Source organism: Nyctereutes procyonoides, unplaced genomic scaffold (assembly GCF_905146905.1).
Source record: "Nyctereutes procyonoides isolate TBG_1078 unplaced genomic scaffold, NYPRO_anot_genome, whole genome shotgun sequence".
Lineage (NCBI taxonomy): Eukaryota > Metazoa > Chordata > Mammalia > Carnivora > Canidae > Nyctereutes > Nyctereutes procyonoides.
Window position 1 is genome coordinate 86632378 of NW_026575140.1, and position 23128 is coordinate 86655505.

A 23128-nucleotide genomic window follows, 5' to 3' on the forward strand; every position below is an offset into this window, starting at 1 on the left:
TCTTCTAAGGGAATACAATTCTCTCTCGAAACAGGATGCAGAAAAATGAAACAGTTCCTTTATGTGTATTCCCCGAAACTAAGAGGCTTTTGGCCGTTGCGTGCATAACTTTCTGTTACAGACAGTCATACTTTTTTTTTTCTCTTAATACCCATGATTCTCCTGAACCATTCCTCTCCCTCAAGAACCTCATCGATTGGGGATCCCTGGGTGGCACAGCGGTTTGGCGCCTGCCTTTGGCCCAGGGCGCGATCCTGGAGACCCGGGATTGAATCCCACGTTGGGCTCCCGGTGCATGGAGCCTGCTTCTCCCTCTGCCTGTGTCTCTGCCTCTCTCTCTCTGTGGCTATCATAAATAAATAAAAATTAAAAAAGGTCATTTAAAAAAAAAGAACCTCATCGATTAAAATTTTACGGTACCATGTTGTTTGGGTCTACACTCAACTTCCTCCACTTCCTCGTGCGGTGATCTTGGATGAGTTATTGAAATTCTCTGTGCCTCCGTTAACTCACATGGGAAATGGGGAAGATACTAGTGTTGATCTTGTGAAGTTGAAGATCAAGAGCCTCACACATAAAGTACTTAGACCAGCTCTGCACGCAGCAGGCTCTTCACGGGTGTTACCTTTCCTGGATCTGCTGCTTGCAGAGCTAGCTTCCCCTGGATGTTTCGTGTTGAGAAGTTATTTCTCATTCAGCCACACAGATTCTCTAGAAGTTCAAGGTTCTCTTGGAACCTCTTTCTTGAGCATCCTTTAGTCGCTGGAAGGCCCAGCACCCCTACCCTCATTTTTCCAGGTCACATAGTTTCCTTAATCAAACATCAGCATAGTGTATTAGCCTATCCATAGCACAATTATATTTTGATTGCTCTGGTCCCAGTCATACTAAGAGAGGCCTTCAATCCAGATATAAATGATTTAGAATGTTTGCACCAAGGTGGATTACGGAGGAGGGAAGGAGAGAATATGTGTGCGTAGGGGGTCTGGTGGATGCAGATTAGTGATGGTGGCAAAAGGCAGATTGAGTTGCCATTCGGTCTTACGTGTCTTCTCCGGGCTTGCCTCAAGAAGATGGCACATGTGTATATATATTCCAAACACATACACCAGTTTTCATTGCTTCTAAGCCTCTCTTTCCTCTTAATCTCATTAGATGTGCAAAAAAAAATCTCTCATTTATTAAGTAAGAAACAGAGGGTGGTTTTGAGCGTCTGTTTCTTCCAAATGGTGAGCTCTCTGCGTAAATACACCCTCCTCTGGTTCATCTTTGGAAGACCTCTCTTTCTGTGTCCAGGTAACTTCCTCACCACCACATGGTTGGCAACACTTGTCTCTGGACTATTCGATTGTCAGTCTGGAATCTTGATTTCCCTTGATTGGCCTCCTCCGTAGCAAGCCATAGGAAATCTCAATATATTTGGGCTCTAAAGAAGATTCACACGCATGTGCCCCACATGCATCCCTTCAGCTCGTACATGGGCCCATCTGTGGTGGGGTCACAATCATTCAGAGCTTGTGAAATTCCAGCTACCTTGGAGATTGGTCCAGCTTCTGAGCAGCTGTGGACAACAAGATAAAAGGAGCGCTCTCCATGGGGACTGTTTGTGATGCCATTATTGGTGTCCTCTGAGCAGCATGGAGAGAAATTTACTGGAACGGAGACAGTTCATACAGTTACGTATAGAATGGGTGACATGTGTCTTAACCCATTCACGAAAATTGTTACTTTTGCATCTCCCCACCCAGAATGGCAGCGAGATGCTTGGGAGTAGCAGATCTGAGAAGTCTTTTGCTCCTGATGTGAAGAGGCTATGGCTGAGGGCTGGAATGGTGAGGGAGGGTGTGGGGGAAGTAGGAATGGCATTGGGAAAAGGTAGCATCCGTGTGACAGGTTCTAAGATTAGGCTCCTTGGGGGAGTTTTCAAAAATACAGCTTCCTCAGCCCCAGGCATAGAGATTCTGCACATCTGGGGGCGGAGTTCGGTTGGCTGCCTCTAAAGTCCTGCCAGGTTTGGATCATTTGGTCTTAGATGGTGTCAGAGAGACATGAGCTTGAATCTTCTCATGGCCAATTAATATCCGGAAAACTTTGGGTGAGATACATTCTCTCTGAGTCTCATACTTCTCATCTCATGTTTAGGGGGTGCTACTCCATCTCCTCGTTAGACGGAAAATAGCTTTTGGACACGATCTCTGTCTGCTGTCTCTTTGTCACCAGCTCCTTCCTTGTGCCAGGCAGAGAGCAAGAACTAGTTGTTTTAGAATGGGTGAGTGAATGAGTAAATATTGGAGGAAAGGGTCCTACGACTGTGTTGTGTGTATTAAATGAGGTAATCATGTGTAATGCTCCTGACATGTAGTGGGGATTCAAAGAACTTCCCTCCCCTTTCTCCTTTTCTATATTCCTTATGCTCAATGTGGGGTTGTTGTTCTTGTATTCCTTCGCCTTTCCCTTCCCTGATAAAAGGGGAGTGGCCCTCCGACTGTGCTCTTCCCGTTTCTCTTTCACCTGCATGGTCCCACAGTGGCTCTTCCGCATACATTATTAGCTCACCTGGATTAACAAACTGTCTTTCTGACACAAATCCTTTTGTTTCCCTAAAGAGAACACTTCTTTTCCTTAGAAATTTTAAAACAACGTTAAACAAGAAATTAAAAAAAGGAAGATATAAAAACTAAAGGACTTTCACCACATCTGAGCATTTCAGTTATTACTGCTCACCTGTGCCCCCATTAGTGCAGATAAGTGAGACTCTGCATTATTATCCTGTCAGAAGCACAGCCCCCTACCCTCCCTCCCTTCTGATTAGCTATTCCCTTCTTTCGGAAGCCTAGTCCCATTTGGCTAATTCATCTCGACAGCTCCTTTAATAAGAGTGCTTGGTGTTAGCATTCAAGGATGTGTAGGAGTTGACAAAAATCCACCTTGCAATCTTCCCATGGCTTGAAAATAAACGACTTCACCTGGGGAGACCCAGCACCTGCATCTCTCAACCCCAAATGGTGAGAAGGCTTGAGGGAAGAGGAACAGCCATTGATTCAACAGAGGCAGTTTGATTTGTTTGTGTATCTTCTCTTCTCTTCCCCGTGAAAAGACTAGAGGCAGGAGGGGAAATTTGGGAAATAGGAAATGTTTAAATCTACCCAAGAAAGAGGAAAGAAATCCAGCAAGGAGAAGAATCTGGAGAATGTGAGAAGACAGTCTCTTCGGGTGTAAATTAAAGTCTCTGTTGCGAGAATCTCATAGCACAAAGGTGTCTCTGCAGTATTGAAAACCTCAGCATGTCTCAAAAGACCTGGTTTTCACACCTAAGGACAGCCCTGGAGGAGGCATCCCACGGGGCAGGTGTGAACCAGGCACCTGTTCTGAATTCAGTAGAGCTCTGTAGTCCTTTCTTATAAGAGGCTGAATTAATCAGGGGTTTCTTCTACTGGACTAGTGGGGACCAGGTCACCCAGAACTCCATGCATTTGTACCCCCAGATCCCAAGATCTGAATCTCCTCATCCTCTGTGCTCATGGAATAGCCTTGGGCACCATGTGGGCCTGTGCTAGTCATTGGTGCTACGCAATGAATACTCTGGGCTCTCTGCATCCCGAGTAGGATTCTTCTTCTTCTCCTGTGGGGCAGAGGTGGGGGGAGCATGTGATAGTTCTTGCCAGCGAGAGGCAAGTAGAAGTGGCATGTATCTCTTGGGAGGTGAGTTAAGCATTTTATTTCCAGTGTGAGGTCCTCCAGAGCTCTCTGTTCCCTCCGTCGTGGCAACTGATGGCTTCAAAGATTGTCACTGGTCCCTCAGCCTGCGTCCCTGAGTTAATGGATGAAAAAGAACCTGTGGGGCCGCCTCCTGCCCAGTGACCTGGGATGGCCCTCTAATGTGAGAGACAAATCAGCTTTTGTTGTTTTAAGCCACTGAGACTTTCCAGTTGTTTATTAGTTCAGCATAAATTAACCTATCAAGAGTCTGATTCTAATGCAAAAAATAATCAGGAACTGAAGCTTGGCTGTCTACAGTGGCTCAGCTTTTTACACAGGGTAGTTTGGTGAAATGGAAATGAGGGAATAGTGGCAATTCATACCAGGAAGGCTTGTGAGCACAGATAAGCCGGCACCTGGCACCAGGCTGCAAAACAGGAGGGCCACTAGAATTCTGGAGGGCATGACTCCTGCTACACTTTTGGAGGCACTAAGTGATTTGAGGCCTGCCAACAGCTAAAGGCTAAATGAATAGGCCCAAAAACGTGAGTTCTCCAGGCAAATATTTTGGATGCTCCTTTTCATTACAGTCTGCTTTGCTTTATTTATGCAAAGAATATATCCCTGGGGGAAAAATCAAGTCATATCATAAATGCATCAGAGGAGCTTACTATTTAAGGAAGTCTGTGGTGAATCCTTTTGTGAAGGAATAATCATCCACCCTGATTTGCACTTGCTTTGTAAATTGTGGGGGTTTTGTGTGTGTGTGTGTGTGTATAGGGTTTTATGAATTTAGGGCACATCATAATGCATATGTCAAACAGAGTCCAACAGAGCTGAATTTTAATCTTAGGTCAGCAAAAGCATGCAGTTTGACAGTATAATGGGCGTAGAACAAAGGTCCAACTAGGTGTGAGCTCTTCCTAAAGATGCTCTGCTGCTTGAGAAGGTGGTACAAGGTAGATGGTGGGGATGACCCCAAGAGGGGTTAATGTGGCTGTAAGGAGGTCACAGAAGCTAAGGAATATGAGGAGTTGACAAGGGGCATTGAGTGGACCAAGCTTAGATTTCTTTTCTTTTCTTTTCTTTTTTTTTTAAATTTTTATTTATTTATGATACTTACAGAGAGAGAGGCAGAGACATAGGCAGAGGGAGAAGCAGGCTCCATGCACCGGGAGCCGAATGTGGGACTCGATCCCGGGTCTCCAGGATCGCGCCCTGGGCCAAAGGCAGGCACCAAACCGCTGCGCCACCCAGGGATCCCCAAGCTTAGATTTCAAAACAGGTGTTCGTACTGGTATGAGAAAATTTGGGGAAATTTATCCAACCCTGTCAAGGTTCTCAGTGAGGAGAGGCAAGAGAACAAGCCTCAATGTCCTAAGTGTGAATAAATGGGGCTGTGAGATTAGATTTGCCCAATTTGCCCTTGTCTCCACTGCACAGAAGTAGTAAGAAAAGAAAGAGTAAGAAAGAACACAGCCTATGGTTTAAGGTAGATGTGAAGTTAAATTCCAAATCTACCTCTTTCCCCTTGCTGGATGCATCTCTTTGGGCAATGTTTGTATTTTTAAAATTTTATTAATATTTTAATCTTTCTGGGCCTCAATTTTCTATCCGTATGCTAATGTCATAAGCCCTTCTTGCAGGATGGTTGCATGGATCAAGAGCCCACGAATGGTTGACCCCAGACAGGACTCAGGAAATTAAAACTATCAGTATTGTTGACTGAATATTTATTTTTTCCCAAGATCCTAAGTGTCGAGTCTGTGATAGGGCTTTTATAAATATTTGTTGGAAGAATGAACCATCTTGGTCGTGCAAGGAGTGTGGAATGGAAAGCAGATGCGAGTATTGAGGGGTAATGAGCCTCTGTGTGCGTATTGTGTGCCTTTCCTCCGCAGCATTACAAATGCCCCCAATTCCCCCGAAAACCATGTCTTTTCCACAGAATCCATATTGCTCAGAAAGATTAAAACCATTTTCAGAGATTCCGTGTGCTTTTTTATCCTTTCTGTTTTGCACATCGGGTTCCCTGACCATTTGATTTCAGCAACTCAAAGAGCTCCCTCTTTTCTTCCTTTTTCCTTTCCTTTTCTTTCTTTCCTTGTTTTTTCCCTGTTGTCAGAACCCTAGGAGTTTCTTTTCCCTTTTTAATTAAGAGCGAATGAAGGTAACAAAGTGTTTTATAACTGGAGAGAATTCACCAGTGGGACACCAAGGTGGGGATCCACAGGGGGAAAGGCGGGCAGACAGACACGGTATGGGCGCCGTGGGGAAGGTGCTCTGCACTTGTTCTGCGCCCTGCTGTCTTATTGCTGCCTGCCCCCTGCCCATTGGCCTGGAAGCTTTACCTCTGGAGGAAGTCCTCCTTGTCTTTTGTTAGGAAAAGCTACTGTTGGAAGTTTATTTTTTAAAAGCATTTTTAAACACACAGTGCACTCTCCTGAAATACGCCTGTGCCCGCGAGGCTCCTGCATGTCAATTCCTGCTGCCCAGGGAAGTGTCCTAATTTTCCCGGACTTCCCCTGACCTCCTCCGCACTGTGTCTCTGGCTGTCTTTCAACGCAGGTGCAATTTGGGATTGGAACCGCAGATCTCATGTCTGTTGGATGTATATGCATGTGCTGTTGTCAAGCAAAGATTGGGGGCTGAGAGAACATGGGCAAGCAAGGAGGAGGAAAATCAAATCCTATCGCAGAGAGCCACGCAGAAAGAGAAGGCCTCCCTGGCACCGATGCAGTGCCCAGTCCAGGGCTGTCGTGTGCTCTCCCTGGAGTTGAGGAGCACGGGCTGGTCCTGCAAGGAAGGGGTGCATGCCCTCGGTGATGTCCTTGGAACCCTGAACCTGACTCACTGCTTCCCGGGGCTATGTTTTGCATACCACACTTGGAGGATGGCATTATGAGATTCCTAATGAGGGAAGCATGCTTTTATTAAACTCCTGGACCAAATTGCCTCCCTGTTGCCCTCTTTCTTTTTCATGAGACATGATGGGTTATTACATTTGTGATTAAAAAGATCCGTCATCAGTGTGTTTTGCCTTTTCAATTTTGTTGGAGGGCAATCATGAGGCTGATTCTCAGAGGAACAGAAGTATGGAGAAGCGAGGGCATATTTTGATATTTAAGGAACTCACCCTGCAGAGAGGGCTGACCCTTCTTTTTCCGTTCACTGCTGACCATGTGGCTCAAATGGCTGTGAAAGGTCATTGAGCCGGCCACATGCTCACTGTACCAATTCTGCACAGCAGGAGTGAAGAAAATGGGCAGGCTGATTTTTTTTTTATGCCAGGGACCAGATTGTAGATGTCCATACAGATAATTCTGGAATTTTTAGAAAACCCAAATGTTTAGTCACACCATGGCTTTTACATAATACCTAATCAGCTTTTTGCTTCTTGTTAGCTTTGTGCTTACTATCAATTTGGATCTGAATGTTTCAGAAATGACTTTTTTTCTGTAAGAAAAAAAATACTGAACACAAAACTGAGCATTTGAAATTCAACTGTGATGTGTGATGTGTGATGCAGTTCGGCCCCAACTTCCCGTTCATCTTGGTGACTCTGATACCAGAGGAGGATGAGAGTAGGGATTCTCTTTCTCTGTGGTTAGACTACCCACTTTGGGATGTAGATATCAAGTTATAGGGATGACTGATACATCACCAAGGTCATTTGTCTTCAGAATCCCCCACTGCTTGACTTGACTCAGACTTGGACAAGGAGGATGGCCCCCTAACTAGTGTCTTTCTTTCCACTCTCAAGCTTTCCACATTTCTGTGTTCAGGTGTAGTTCTTTATGCTAAAAGAATGCCTTTATCATGTCGATCCTCTGCTTGAATGAAGTTCAATGAATTTTCCCTTCAATGGCCATTCCTGTCTTATCCGGGCATTTGAGGCTCTCTATTAAGTTATCTGCTTCTACTTCTTTTCGTCTTATCTTTCACTAGACTCCCGCAGGAGCTCTTCATGGCACTTGCATGGGACTACTGGCAATCATTGAAGGGTCTCTTACACTTCGCCCAGGTCTGGGACTTTGCCAGTGTCTCTCTGACTCTCCATTAAACTCCGGATCCTTTATTTCTGCCTACCCAAATTGTGCATTTTTCTTAAGCCACAGTCACATGCCATCTCTCTTTAGGATTCCCTGATGGAAGTTTCATTTGCTTGATGCCAGGTGGCTCCAGTTGTAATCTTAGCTCTTGGATAAGACCCTTAGACATCGGTTAATTACTTGTCTCCATATGCTTTTTATGTTCTTGTGATCTTCATTCTATAGTAGGAAGTGACCTAATACTTCTCCATCTCATGGGGGCATTACCACTATGGATACTACCTGGCAGTGTGTGGTTTCTACACCTTTGATTAGAAGGCTCAGCACACATGGCATTATTTCTTATCTGATTGTCATCCCTCATTACAGCTAAATCTATACTTTATAAAACTTGTTACATAAGTATGCGAAGAACTGAAAGAAACCACCATCAGTAAAAACTCATACCTTAAAATGATTCTGTGATTTGAGAAGAAAGAACTACATCAAGAGAGGAACTCCTTGAGGTAACAGTTTGCTTGTAACATTTTTTTTTGAAGTACAAATGATGGGGTTTAGTCAAGTCATCGTTCCCTCAAACTGATCTGAATGCTAGCAGTGCACAGGAGTGAAAGCCACCCTGCATTTCTGTGGAGAAACTGTTAGATAGATGATAGCAGAGGGTCAGACCAGCACCACCCTATGGAACAGATGAGCAATTGCTGAATGTCTGTCCTGCCATTACTTCAGCAGGGGTATTCATATCCAACATGCTCTTTTTTTTTCTTGTAAGAAAAAGATATTTGCATTTATGGTTTACATTTTTATTGCTTGTAATGTACCTGAGCTTCATAAGCATGATCCCAATTAATTCTCATAATAATTCTGTGACCAAGATATAATTCATATTTTAAAGCTGAGAAAACTAAGATTCAGGAAGTGCGAATAATTTGGCCAAGGTCACACAGCTAGTAAGTGGTGGAGCTACCATTCCGACCTAGACTCCTCTCATTCCAGAGCTCATGTTCCTTCTTGTGTGTCAGATGGTGTCCATTTATGCCCTACGTTTCCCTGCTTCTGTGTATGTTAAACCCCAAGTCTAGACTGTCTTTCCCAATTCACAGCTGCTACAAGTGTCCCGCCCCCCATTCCCAGGCCCTCTTTGCCATCACTTTGGAAGTAATGACACTTTTAATGGGAATTCTCACAGTGCTTTGGATTTTTGTCTAAGTCTCCTTAACGTAATTCATGACCTTCATTGGATAATACAATCATTTATATACTGATCCCATCTTCCTCCTGGTGCAGGAAGCTCCTTGAGGGCAGACTTGATGCCCTTTGACTCACCCTGTCCTCTTCAGGAGTGACTGGGGCAGTTAATGGTCCCTCTGGACACATGCGTGGAAGATGGGGTTGGAGGGGAAGGAGGGCGAGAAAGGAAGGAATTAGAGAACAATAGAAGACGGCGTATAATTAAGTGCTAAATTGTGTGGTTCAGACTAATTATAAAGCCTTTTAAAGAAATGTAGTTTTATTACTTTCAAGAACATAAAGTTAATTAATGGCTAACAAAATGTTGTCAAGTAACTGTCTTGTCATTCCCACTGTAATTAATCAATGCTTTTTGCATAAATGCAAAAGTGGACTTAAGCCCAGCCCATCTCCAGATTATTGAGAATTTTAAATCAGCATAATCTGCAATAATGAGTTTTTTTGAGGCTTAGATTGAAGTCTAAAGATGAAAGCATATAGTTAAAGAATGCATAGGACACTTCTAAGTGTTTTTCTCTTTCACCAGTGCTAACCAGGGTCTTCGTAATTGGTAAGGCACATATAAGGACCTTATTTGCTAACATGATAGCACATTTGCTTAGCATTTTGAATTACTTCTTTTCTCCTCTTTGTTTGAGTAAGTAAATGTTTCATTCACTCATTTAAAAAAAGATCTAAAATGACTATGTTGAGGCTATTTCAGAAATGCTAAAATGAGAGAGTAATAAAAATGATGAAGCCAGTAGCAGAGGGGGCAGGAAGGAGGAGAGAAAATAAGAACTGGAAATGCTCGGGTGGGATGTGTGACAGTCCCGTGCAGCAGTGAGGGGGAGGAAGGACGGCCGGGTAGCTTCCAGATTTTGTCCTTAGGTGACCATTTGAAAAGAAGGAGCACAGAAGGAGAAGAAGAAAGACATTTGTGAGGAGGAATATGGAATTGAATGCTGGACCTCCTGTCCCTGGAGTGTCTTTCTGGTATCGAACTGGAGCTATTCAGATAGCAGTTGACATATATGCCTGACACTCAGAAGGGAGGGTCCTCGGAAGACAACCAGTGGTGGAGTCGTTGGCAGATGTGGTTGGTGAAGCTTTTGACAAAGGTGGGATGTGCTAGGTCCACAGAGAATAGAACGAGGAAGGATGCCACAGAGAGTGAAGGTACGACTCAGAGGAGTCATTTAACAAATGATTTTGAGGAGTATGCAGAGAAGCCAGAGGGAAACCTAGAAGGAATGATGTCAAGGAACCTAAACAGAAATATTTTTGAGAAGGGATCTTGAGGAGAACTGCAGAGCACCCATCAGCTGTTGTATTTAGAGCATCAGAGATGAGTGCAGGCTTACTGTCCTGGTCAAGGGGAGCCCCTGGGCGGCCAGCTGTTGGGTGGGGAGGGAGGGCAGGGCCATGGCTGTCACAGACTGTGGTAAAAATATGTGGCCAGTGGGGAACTTGGGAGAAACAAAGGAGTTGAGAATAGAGCAGATCCAGCAGAAGGGCGATGGGAGTCGTCTTGATCATCAACACCATCTCTCATTCACTGAGAGAAGCGTGGAATAGTTGTGAATGTCTGCCTTCAGGGAGAAGCCCAGGGAAGAGGGTAGCTTGCTGCTGTGTTGTTTGTGATCGCTTTGTTAAGGTACAGTTGGCATGCCATAAAGCCCACCCACCTTAGTGTGGAATTCAGTTATTTTATTTTATGTTTTTGAATTCAGTTATTTTAAAGTAAATTTATAGTTGCGTATTCATCACCACAATCTACTGTTAGAACATTTCCATCACTCCAGAAAGTACTTTGGTGCCTATTTGCAGTTAATCTTCGCTTCTACCCTCCAGCTGTCATCAACCGTTGATCTGCTTTCTGTATCTCTATATTTTCCTTTTCTGGATATTTCATATTCATGGAATTATATAATGAGTAGTTTTTGCATTTGGCTTCTTTCATAGAGTTTTTGAGGTTGATCCACGTTGTGGTGTGTATCATCAGTGTAGTCCTTTCTGTTGCCTACTAGTATTCTGTTGTGAAGACACAACCTATTTTGGTTATTCATTTTCTAGTCATTAGACATTTGGATAGTTCCCAGATTTGGGACTATTATGAATAACACTGCTATGAACATTCACCTACATGTCTTTATGTGAACATATGTTTTCATTTCTCTTGCAGAGATTCCTAGAAGTGGAATCACTAGGTCATATAATACGTTTATTTTTAACTTAAAAAAAATCTGCCAACTGCTTTTCCAAAGTGGTTATAATATAACATTTTACATTTCCACCAGCAATTGATGAATTCTGCATCTTCTCCACATCCTTACCAACACTTGTTTTTGTCTCTTTTTTTGATTATAGCCATTCTAGGGGGTGTATAAACCACAGGAGGTATCTCCTTGTGGATTTAATTTGAATTTCCTTAATGACTAATGAAGCTGAACATCTCTTCATGGCTTATTACCCTTCATATATCTTCTTGGGTGAAGTGGCTGTTCAGATCTTTCGGGTGATTTCTTAATCATGTTGTTTATAGTCTTATTAAGTTGTAAGAATATTTTATATATTCGGGATACAAGTCCTTTGTTAGATATATGATTTGTAAATATTTTCTCCCAGTCTTTGGCTCATCTTTTCATTTCTGAATTGTGTTTTAAAGAAACAATAGTTTTGGGGTACCTGGGTGGCTCAGTCGGTTATGTGTCTAATTTCAGCTCAGGTCATGATCTCGGGGTCCTGGGATCTGCTTGTCCTTCTCCCTCTGCCCTGCACCCTGCTCAAAATGTTTCTCCTATATTTTCTTCCATAAGTATCATAGTGTTTTAGGTCTTATATTAAATCTATGATTTCAGTTTATTTTCTGTATGATATAAAACAAGGATTTAAATTCTTCAAAAATTGATTTATTTATCTGACAAAGAGAAAGAGAGAGAGAGAGAGAGAGAGAGAGAGAGAGAGAGAGAGAGAGAGAAAGCACAGCAGGGGGATCTGCAGAGGGAGACGGGGAAGCAGGCTCCCCACTGAGCAGGGAGCCCTATATGGGGCTCTATCCCAGGACCCCGGGATCATGACCTGAGCCAAAGGCAGATGCTTAATTGACTAAGTCACACAGGTGCCCCTTAAAGTCATTCTTATTCACACAGATATTTACCTGGTCTAGGTCCATGTGTTGAAGATACAATCTTTCTCCGTTTGAATTTTTTTTACCAGTTTTGTCAAATTTTAGTTGACTATAAATGGGATTTATGAATTTTTTAATTAGATTTATTTCTGGAATATTGATTCTTTTCCATTGATCTAAATGTCTATCCTTTAATCAGTCCCACACACTATTAATTAATTATTATTATTTTATAATAACTTTGAAATCAGATAGGATAAGTCCTTCAACTCGATCATCTTTTTCAATTTTTTTTTTGCTCTTCTATAGCTTTTGGATTTCCATGTATAAGTTTTTTTTATATATTTTATTTATCCATTCATGAGAGAGAGAGGGGGGGCAGAGACACAGGCAGAGGGAGAAGCAGGCTTCATTCAGGGAGCCTGATGCGGGACTCGATCCTGGGTCTCCAGGGTCACGCCCCGGGCCAAAGGCAGGCGCTAAACCTCTGAGACACCCAGGCATCCCTGTATAGTTTAGAAACAGGTTGTTAGTGTATATCAGCCTGCTGAGGTTTTGATAGGAATTGCTTTGGACATACAAATTAATTTTGGGGAAAACTGCCATCTTGACAATATTGAATCTTCAAATCCATGGATATGGAATGTCCCCCACCTGTTTAGATCTGTTTAAATTTCTGTCCACACTGCTTTATGATTATCAGCATAGACATTTATTCTTAGGTATTTAATTCTTTATGGAAATATGATTCTTTTTTATTTATCACTATGTTCTGTATCCTTGCAAAATTGTGGATTAGTTCTAGTACTTTCTTTGTGAACTCTTTAGAATCTTCTATATTCAGGATTTTATCACCTGAGAATAAAGAAGTTTTCTATCTTCCTGTTTAATCAGATTTCTTTCTTTCTTTCTTTCTTTCTTTCTTTCTTTCTTTCTTTCTTTCTTTTTCTTCTTTCTTCTTTCTTTCTTTCTTCTTTCTTTCACATGGACTAAAATTGCTGGTATAATGTTGAATAGAAGTGCCAAAATTGGATATCCTTTGCTTCTTCAGTGATCTTAGGAGGAAACATCCAGTCTTTCATCATTATTGTATGATGTTAGCTGAGGATTTTCATAGATATCTTTATCAGATTGAAGATATTTCTTTCTAATCCTCTTAGCTGAGAGTTTTTATTGTGAATGGGTGTTGAATTTTATCCGGTGTTTTTATTCATGTATTGAGATGACCATGTGACTTTTTCTTTTATACCTATTACATGTTATTTTTCATTAATTGATTTTCAGATACTGAGTCATTACTATTCCTATAATAAGTCTCAGTTTTGGTATATAATTCTTTTTATAAGTTGCTAGATTCACCATTTTGTTAAAGTGCTTTACACTTGTGTTCACGAGAGATATTTATATGTAGTTTTGGGGTTTTTACTTGTGATTTCATTGTCTGGATTTGATATCCACTAATATTGGCCTAATAAAAAGAGTTGGGAAAGCTCCATCCTTCTTATATTTTGAAAGAGTTCGTAATGGGTTAATATTTTTAATATATTTGATAGAATTCACTGTGAAGCCACATGGACAGGGCTTTTCTTTGTTGGGAGGTTTTTAATTACTAATTTAATCACTTGATTTAGTTCTATTCAGCTATTTTTGCTTCTCTTGAATCAGTTTCATATTTTGTCCTAAGAATTGCATCTAAATTGTTTAATTTATTGACACAAAGTTGTTAATATTTCCTTCTGTTTATAGTTGTATCATAATAGGGTCTGTAGGATCATGTCCTTTCATTAGATTTTGGCATTCTTTTTCTTTTTTTTTTTTCTTGGTTACTCTAACTAAAGATTTGCCAATTTTGTTAATTTTTCGAAGAACCAATTTGTTTCATTGGTTCTATTATTTTCTCATTCTATTTTGTTGATTTTCCTCCCTAAATCATTATTATTTTTCTTCTGTTTGATTTCAGTTTAGTTTTCTCTTCTTTTCTAGTTTCTACAGTGGAAGCTTAGGTTATTGATTTGAGACCTTTCTTCTTTTCTTACATTAGGTATCTACAGCTATAAATTCCATTCTAAATGCTGCTTTTGTTACATCCCATAAATCTTGATATGTTATGTTTTATTTTCATTACATCAAAATATTTTTTATTTTTCTTGTGATTTCTCTTTTGATCAGTGCATTATTTATAAGTATATTGTTTAATTTACAAATATTTAGGGATTTCTCAGATTTCTTTCTGTTATTGATTTGTAATAGAATTATGTCAATATTGGGAAGATACTTCCCATGATTCAATCATTTTAAATATTATTTGGTCTACTATATGTTCGTTCCTAGAGAATGTTCCATGTGCATTAGAAGTACACATGCATTCTATAGACATTGATTCTTATAGGAAAAAAAAGCAGGTCAGTTTGGTTCATAATATTCTTTAAAACTTATGGCTTTTCCATCAATTATTCAGAGTGAAATATTGAAATCTTCAACTTTAACTGCTGATTAGTCTTTTTTTTTCTTGCAGTTTTGTCTATTTTTCTTTGCTGTATTTTGAGGTGGAGTTTTGGGGTTCACATATAAGTGTTTTATCCTCCTGATATATGGACCTTCCATGAAGCACATCCTATTTGGATTTAATTATGCAATGCACCTCTTTGTCATTAATAATATTTCTAGTATTAACAACATTTATTTTATCTGATTAAGATTCTTCCATTTTAATCTGGAGGCCTTCTGTCTTATGCTAATTGTTTGAATAATATCTTTTTATTTTCAACCTGTTTGTAACTTTGGATGCAAGATATATCTCTTTTAGACAGCTTATAATTGGATCTTACTTTTTAAAAATCAAACCTGACAATCTCTGCCTTTCAATTGGGATATTTTTACAATTTATATTTAGTAATCATTATTTTTATGGTTGGATTTCTATTTGACATTTTATTATTTGTGTTGTTTATGATTCCTATCTTCTAAGTTCCTTTGTTTCTTTAAAATTGACTACTTTTGTGTTAAATGTTTTTAGTGTATACATTGTCAGTCTTATGTTGACATTTTATCTATATATTTGAATTGTGTTTTTATCAGTTGCTTTAATGATTTTACTACTCAGTTTCGTTTATCACAGTCTACTTCAGATAAATGCTGACTAAATTATGGCAAAATATAGAAAGTTTACTTTTTTTTTCCTTTTTTTTTTTTTTTTGAGAGCAAGAGAGCATGTGAGCTGAGGTTAGGAGCAGAAGGAGAGAGAGACTCTCCAGCATAGTCCATGCTTAGTATAGAACCCAGTGCAGGGCTGAATCTCATGGCACTAAGATCATGACTTGAATGGAAATCAAGAGTCGGATGCCTGACTGACTGAGCCACCCAGGAGACCTTAAAGTGTACTCAATTATAGTTCTATTTCCTCCTCCTTTCTTTGTGCTATTACCTGTTACATATGCTATATCCATATATGTTATCAACATAGCATTACATACTACAAATTTTGATTTATTCAATATTATACTTTAAAGACATTACAGAAGAAATAAGAAAAACATAAAGACTTCTTATAATTGGTAAAATATTTATAAAGACTTACATACAATACTATATTCTTACCATTTGTTCTATTCTTTATTTCTTGCTGTGAATTCAAGTTACCACTTTGGTAATTTCTTTTCATCCTGAAAGTGTTTTTTTGGTGTTACTTGAAAGATCACTAGCAACAAATTGCTTGTTTATCTGAGAATGTCTGTGTTTCAATTTCATATTTGATGGAGAGTTCTGCTGGATATAGAATTCTTGATTGCAGTGTTTTTTTTCCATCAGTACTTTGAATATGCCGTGCCACTGTTTTGCATTGTTTCAGATGAGAGGTCAGCCTTAACCATATCACTGCTCTCCTGTCAGTTTTATTTCACTCTGTGAAGATTTCCTCTTTTTTTTTGGTTGCAGTTGTTTGATTATTAGGTTTCTAGATGTGGATCTTTTTGAAGTAATCCTACATTGGATTTATAGAATTCCTTAGTTATGTAGGTTCATGCTTTTCACCACCATTAGGAAATTTTCCCAACTATTTCTTTGAATGTATTTTCTGCCACTTTATTTCTCATATACTGAGATTTCCATTATGTATATGTTGATACTCTGAGACTGTTCATTTTTCTGCTGTTTTTTCCCCTGTGTTTTTCGGTTGGGATAAACTCTATTGATCTGTTTCCAAGTTCACTGATTCTTTCTTCTGTCAACTCAAATCTGCTATTGAGTTCTCCAATTAAATTTTCCTTTTCTCATTGTATACTTTTCTACTCCATAATTGGCGCTTGGTTCTTTACAAGATTTGTTTCTGTGTTGAAGAACTCCACTTACTGATTTATTGTTGACCTACTTTAATTACTAAAAGCATGATTTTCTTTAGTTTTTACAATATATTAATAGGAGCTGCTTTGAAGTTTTAGTTACTAAACCCAATACCTGGTGACACTCAAGAGAGTTACCATTGCCTAATTTTTTTGTGATATAGGTCACAACTTCCTGTTTCTCTGTGTATCATATATATATATATATATATATATATATATATATATATATATATATTTAAATGACACTTCAGATGGTATATGGAAGCAATCTGGATCCTGGATTCTAGTCCTCCTCCCTTAAAGGTTGTTGTTTTTGTTATATTCTTGTTTGTTTATTTTTTCTTGGTTTAGTAAATTGGCTATAAAAATCAGTGAAATCCATCTTCTCTGCTGTACAGTGTGCAGTCATTAATATGTGTCCTCAGATTTGAAAAAAAAATCTCTATTTTAATTTTGAAGCCTAGCCTCCTACAGGTTGCCCCTTGGTTTTTGAAGCTGAGTTGTCAGCCAGTGATTGAACAAAGGCTATGCTTGAACATTTCAAGCCAGTAAGTGTTCTGCTGATAGATTAGTGTGTGGATAGGGAAGCATATTCAAAGTTCAGGCTATTTTTGGATATATTTTGATTTTTACCTTCTACCAGGGCCCTTTGTGTCCTTTAGGCTCATGTTCACAGCCTCTGAGTCAAGGAAGATTGTATGAGTGACATGAGTGCTTTCTAGGCTCTATAAGCATGTAGATATATGCTTCCCAATCCTGACCAACCCCATGTTAGTAGAGCCATTGGCTTTCCTCTCTAGCCTTTCCTCTATTGGCATTTCTATCAACAATACAAGCATCACCCACTGCTCTAGCTTAGGTGAGCCCCTTAAATCATAGCAGTGGTCCTCACAATTTGCCCTATCCTGAGAGAACTTCCACATTGATTGGGCTGGTGGTGAGTCAGAACATCAGAGATCCTGAGTTCTTCTAAAGTTCAGCACCTAAAAAATAAACAAACAAACAAATAAATAAATAAAGTTCAGCACTTTTACAAGAATATATGCTGCTCCAATTATTGTATGCCTTTGGTCAGTTTTTACATAACTTAAATGGTTGTGTGTTTTTTTTTTTATCAATTTTGTCCAATGTCATAGTCCATCTTTTGGTGGATAGAGCATTTCCAAGTTCATTTCTTTGCCCTAGTGGAAGTTGCCGGGTTTTATTTAGTAGTGTTCTCAGACCTTTATATTTGTAGCTTTGGGTGATGTTTCTTCAGCGTCCACATGATATTTGTTATCACAGCTCTCTAAATTTGTAAGTGAACTTTTAATCTAATTTGGCCCCGCAAAAGACAACTGCCCCCAGTTTCTGACAGTTGCCATGATCTCACCCCAGAGCCTCACAACACTTCACTTCCAAGATGTTAGCTATGACACTGAAGTAAAATTAGAGGCTCATATTTTTTGAGTAGAATGAAGTCAATGAAGTCCCCAATCCAAGCTTCTCTTAAATTCACTGTTTAAACTCAGGGAAAACATCCCATAGGCAGCTTTATATCTGAAATTGTCATGTGGACTGGATACCTGGAACTGTACTGACTAATGTGTGGCTCAAAGAATCTAAGAAAATGTGCATTGTGGTCCTTTAAGATTTGAAAGCTGCAATTCAAGGGCTGTTAAGACCTTCAGCTGGTGATAATTGGATTTGTAAGACAGTGCAACATGTGATAAAAACGCTCCTGTTGGATGGGATCCCAGTTTTCTTCTATCCTTCCTATTAATGTGATAAATGTTGCTGTCTCAGCTGATAGGGCCATGTTGGATAATCAGATTGGAATCAAGTTTGAGTTCCTCAGGCTGGCTCCATATGAAGCTCGTGGGAAGACTTGAAAAAAAATACTACAGAGAATAAAAAAGAGGCCTGGGTTTACAGAGGGAAAATTTTACTCTCCTTGCAAGGCTATGTGGTGCAGGGAAGACTCATTAACCATAGACTCTAGCCACATGCTACAACCTCTGTGTGTCATGTCCCATGGGAGGCTATGGAAAAGGATCCCCAATGTTTCTGGGCACATGCCATAGTGAAGGCTGGGGAGAAAATATTGCATCTCTTGACATGGGTGTTGGGCCAGGGAGGAACCAAAATAATGTTGGAAAATTAAACCTCTCTTAATTAAAGCTGATGGCAAACAAACTCGAGTAATATGGCACTACAGCTGGGAGATATAAGTACGATTTGAAACTGAACAGCTGTGAAATTGGGCCCTCTGGTTACAGATGGGCATGCAGGAGGGACAGAAGCCCTGGCAAAGGTCTTGCCCCCGCCTGGAGGACTGACTGAGCTAGGAACAGACAGCCAGCGTGGCTGGCTCTCCTGGTAGTTTTGAAACAGTATACTCCACCCAGATATCCAGCTCCTGGGTTCCTGGACTCTCAGGGTCCACTCATGCATATACCCTCTGCCACATGTTTGCTTAGGATCTTTCCTGATGAGAACTGCATCAATGTGGATGCTGGAATTAAAGGGAAAAGACTCACAGTGGGGAGGAGAATAGAATTTGTTTTGTGATCTAAAAATTTTTTTTATCTATTCATATTACCGAAGACCTCCAAGCTGGGCCCTTCCCTGCTAGCATGGTGCATAGGTCAGCTCTGCCATTCTGTTTCTGACCATTGAGTCTTAAGAGCCCTGTGTAGGGCAGGCCCAGAGCTGTGCCTCTCCTTTATACATTTAGACTTGCCCAGTAGCTGACTCTGCAGCTAGAGTCTGGCTACACTCATACTTGGATGGGTATATTCAGCACATTCCCTGAAGTGGTCAACTTCTGACTCTCACATGTGTAAACACGGAGGCACATGGCTCTCACTTCCTTTTGAATATTTTCCTTAGGCCTCTTTCTCACATTGTCCGTCAAATTTAATTGATGCTTTCAGAAGGTTAGGAGCAACCCCCAACTGTGTACACTGATCACCATGAGGCTGGGTATCAGGGTAGGCTACACTGCGCTGCAGAAATAAATAAGCCCTGAGATCTTCAAGGCCAAATACAATCCAGTTAGTTCTTCCTCCCTTTACTGCCTGGAATGGGTTGCAGCTAACCGAGAACTCCTGGATCTGACTTATTTCCCTGATGAGCCACCTCAATCTTGGAAGTCCCACGGCCTGCACACCACAGGTGAGGGATGGAAGGCTGGAGGAACAAGCACAGGATGGCATAGGAGATGGAGCAGGATGATGAATGACCAGGACGGAGGGACATTTCTCTCCATGCTCTGTTGTCTAGTGGTCAGTGATGTGCTTTCAGCTTCTCTGTAAGGGAAACTGGAGGATGGAGCCTTCCTGTGTGGCTAGGATTTGGTCAGTCCCTGTTAACCATAACTTAACATCAGTTTGTCCAGTTATCAATGTCTCAGTGCCTGGGCTTGAATGGATCTTTGGAAACAATTTAATAATTCTTCTATCTGCATCGAAAATAGATCAGTGCTTCTAGAAGTGTTGACCTGGGACAAGGGTGGTGGTCAGCATCATGTGGGAGGATGTTAGAAAAGCAAATCTTGGACCCCACTGTATCAGGAGTTTGGGGAGCAGGGCCATGCACTCTGTGCTTTATGAACTCTCCAGGGAATTTTAATGTTCCCTGAATTTTGCAAGCTACTGCCCCAGACCTGCAGTTCTCAACTCAACCATGGTCACCCATTGGGATCCCCTGGGGAACTGGAAAAAGCACTAATTGCTGGGGCCACACCCAGGAGACTCTGATTGAAGTGCTTTGGGGTTTGACCTGAGGCAGTTATGGAAATCAGTGCCCTAGAATGATTTTTTAGGAATACTTTTCCTCTCTGAAATTTTCCATGAAAATAGATTTCCCATGGATTCAGTGGCACTTCCTAGCAACTCCTGGGCTATGGGAGTGAGGAAATTTCACAACCTAAACACTGCCCTTTCCCCTTCAACTGGAAGCAACAAGCCAGCTTTGCAGGGAGCAAAGACAAAATAGAAATTTGAGAACTCACAAATGGAATCCTGATTCTGTCACAGACTCATCATGCGGCCTTGGGCAAGTCGATTAATTTCTCTTTGTCTTGTGTCTATAAAACGGGAGTAGTAACACTTGCCCACAGATGTTGCCAGCATTATCTAATTAATGAGCAGAGGATGTTTGGGAAATACAAAGTACTGTACAAATGCTAATCATTATGATGAATGCAGTGCATCTCGCAGATACAAAAGTGCTGTGTATATGCTTATAATTATTATAATTATTGCTAATACCAATAATATTGCTACTAGTAATATATTTCCCCGGCAGTGGGAGCTCAGTGTGTCCTTTGGGTTAGCATTTTGCCCTATATTGTCAGGAAGTCTTGCTAAGCAGCTGTTTAATGACCATTGCTCTGTACCTCCCTACAAAGTGTCATTCATCAGAAGTGCAAATAGTCAAGTATGTAAACCATCCTGGGGTCCACTTACGAAATGTCCCTGACTGTTGGGTCATCGCCGGATCATGTTGCAGAAGCTCTTCTTTAGGTTAAGGAAGTGCCTAGAATATAGTGTTCAGCCATTCTTTTTAGTATTTTCATTACAGGCTCCCCCCCCCCTTCTACGGCTGGTCTTTTATCTACAGTGCTTTTGCCATCTGCTTTCATACGGTTGTAAATGTGCTGCAGAAAATCCTAGTGTGTGTTGGTGAGTACAACTAGCTTCCAGTGCTGGCAATTCACAGATATTACCAGCAGCAATTGGTGTTGAGAACAGGGCAAATATTTTTGCTGTGGTTTCATTTTGTTCAGTTTTAGTTTGGATTTTGGTTTGCAGGAGGAGATATAAGAAAAGAGAATTGCATCTCTTCATTTCTCAAGAAGTAAATGGTCCTGAGGATTATGTGATTGGTTTGGGCCAAGCAGATCAGGGAAAAAACAAAATAAAATAAAACAAAAAAAAAAAAAAAAAAAAAAAAAAAACAAAAAAAAAAAAACAAATCAATTGATGATGTTCAGTTAGCAATGACAAAACCATTTCCCATACTCATGTTCATTCTGACTCTCCTTTCCTGGTCATAAAGACTTGGATGTCCAGATTCCTTAGACTGTCCACACTCCAGATTCCTGATTTATTTGTAGCAAATGCAAATAAAGCTTGGAAAATAAACTCATCCTGAGAATTCTCTCAATTTATTCCAAAGCCTTGGAAAAAATACGGAGTTCCCAGATTGTCCATACTGTTGACCCCTGTAGGCCTGCCAGTTATCACCACCATTTCAAAATCCTGATGGCTCTCCCATTTTCCCTCGGTGAGGCTGAAATGTGAAGTTTATTTGCTTCAGGATATAACTATGTCGACTCAGTGGGTTAGTGCTACTTGCCTTATGCTGATCAGAGGCTCTGATTGACAGAGATGTCTTAAATAAGTAAGAATGGGGAAAAACAAAACAACACTTTACGTGGCTCCAAGTCTCTGACCTACATCATTGCCCTTCTCTCTGAAGAACTTTTTGAAATTTTTTCAAGACAGGTCTACTGACAACCAATTCCCTCTGCTTTTGAGGAAGTTTTCATTTCTTTTTCACTCAGAAGGATAATTTTGCTGTATACAGTATTCTAGGTTAGTGATTCTTTAACACTTGACATTTTTTAACCTGCTCTCTTCTTGATGGCATGTTTCCTGAAGTCAGATGTGATTTTTTTTTTCTTAACGGGCTATTGTAATGTCTTGTTTTTTGTTTTTGTTTTTGTTTTTTTGCAATGGAATAAATAGTTCTCTTGATGACTGCTGTTATGTCAGGCTATTTAGTAGAATTCTGAACCACCCCAGTTAATGCTGGTTTTCCTGACTGGTGTGTAGTGTCCAGTAACTATAAATTCTTTATCTGAAACTGGTGTCAAACCAGCAGGACTGCATCGAGGCCTCCATCATTTTCAGGATTGTTGGTAACCTGGCCATATTTTCCCCAAATAACTTTGCCTCCTTGTGTCACAAGGCCCACCTCACTCACATCCACCACAAGGACAGTACATTTGGTAATAACACCTGACATTGTATATAATGGGGATGAGGGATCCTTTTCTACAATAAGTATTGGTAGGCAAAAGGTGGCTTTCAATTTAGGAAACCACCCTCTCCCATGCTCTCTTCTTTCTCTTTCATGTTTGAATAACCTTTAATACTTCTGTTTCTCCCTGGGCATGAACTTCAGGTAAAGGGACTTCCCATTTTCCTGCTTTCTCTTTTTGTTTTGATTTAATCTCATTGGAAAGTACATTAGCTCCAGACTATGCCTTTCTGTCCAGTAGATATGCAGGTACTGCCCCCTGTGGAGTCTTTCTGTCATTCTTTTGTTTGGTGTTTCTCTCTTCACACGTCTGATAGTCTTTTTCATTTGTATTTTCTCAGTATGGTGGTGTTTATGGTAGAGCTTAGCTTTCAGACCAATTATCTCTTTGGCCTTCTTTGAATGGTCATGAGCCTCTTGACCTCTCTTCTTTCTCTTTTCTTCATGGTAATCCATAGCACTTCCAGTGTAACTCAATATATTCATTTTGTGGCATGGTGATGTCCATGGAGCCACAGAGTGCAGCTCCTAGGGCGCAAAGAGCTCTCAATTTCCCAGAAGTCAGATGTGATTCTTACTCTCCCTCTTCTATGTATATGGTGCTGCCCCACACCTACCCCTACCAGCTTCTTTTCAGATTTTGTCTT

The 23128-nt window shown here is 40.4% G+C and overlaps 1 protein-coding gene and 1 pseudogene across 4 annotated transcripts in view; one reads left to right on the top strand and one right to left on the bottom strand.

The window, feature by feature from the left end:
* Positions 1-23128, top strand: part of NTM (neurotrimin) — a 931059-nt gene that overhangs the window by 628881 nt on the left and 279050 nt on the right. The gene's annotated exons all lie outside the window — the stretch shown is intronic.
* Positions 22311-22977, bottom strand: LOC129496596 (ribosome biogenesis protein NSA2 homolog; annotated as a pseudogene).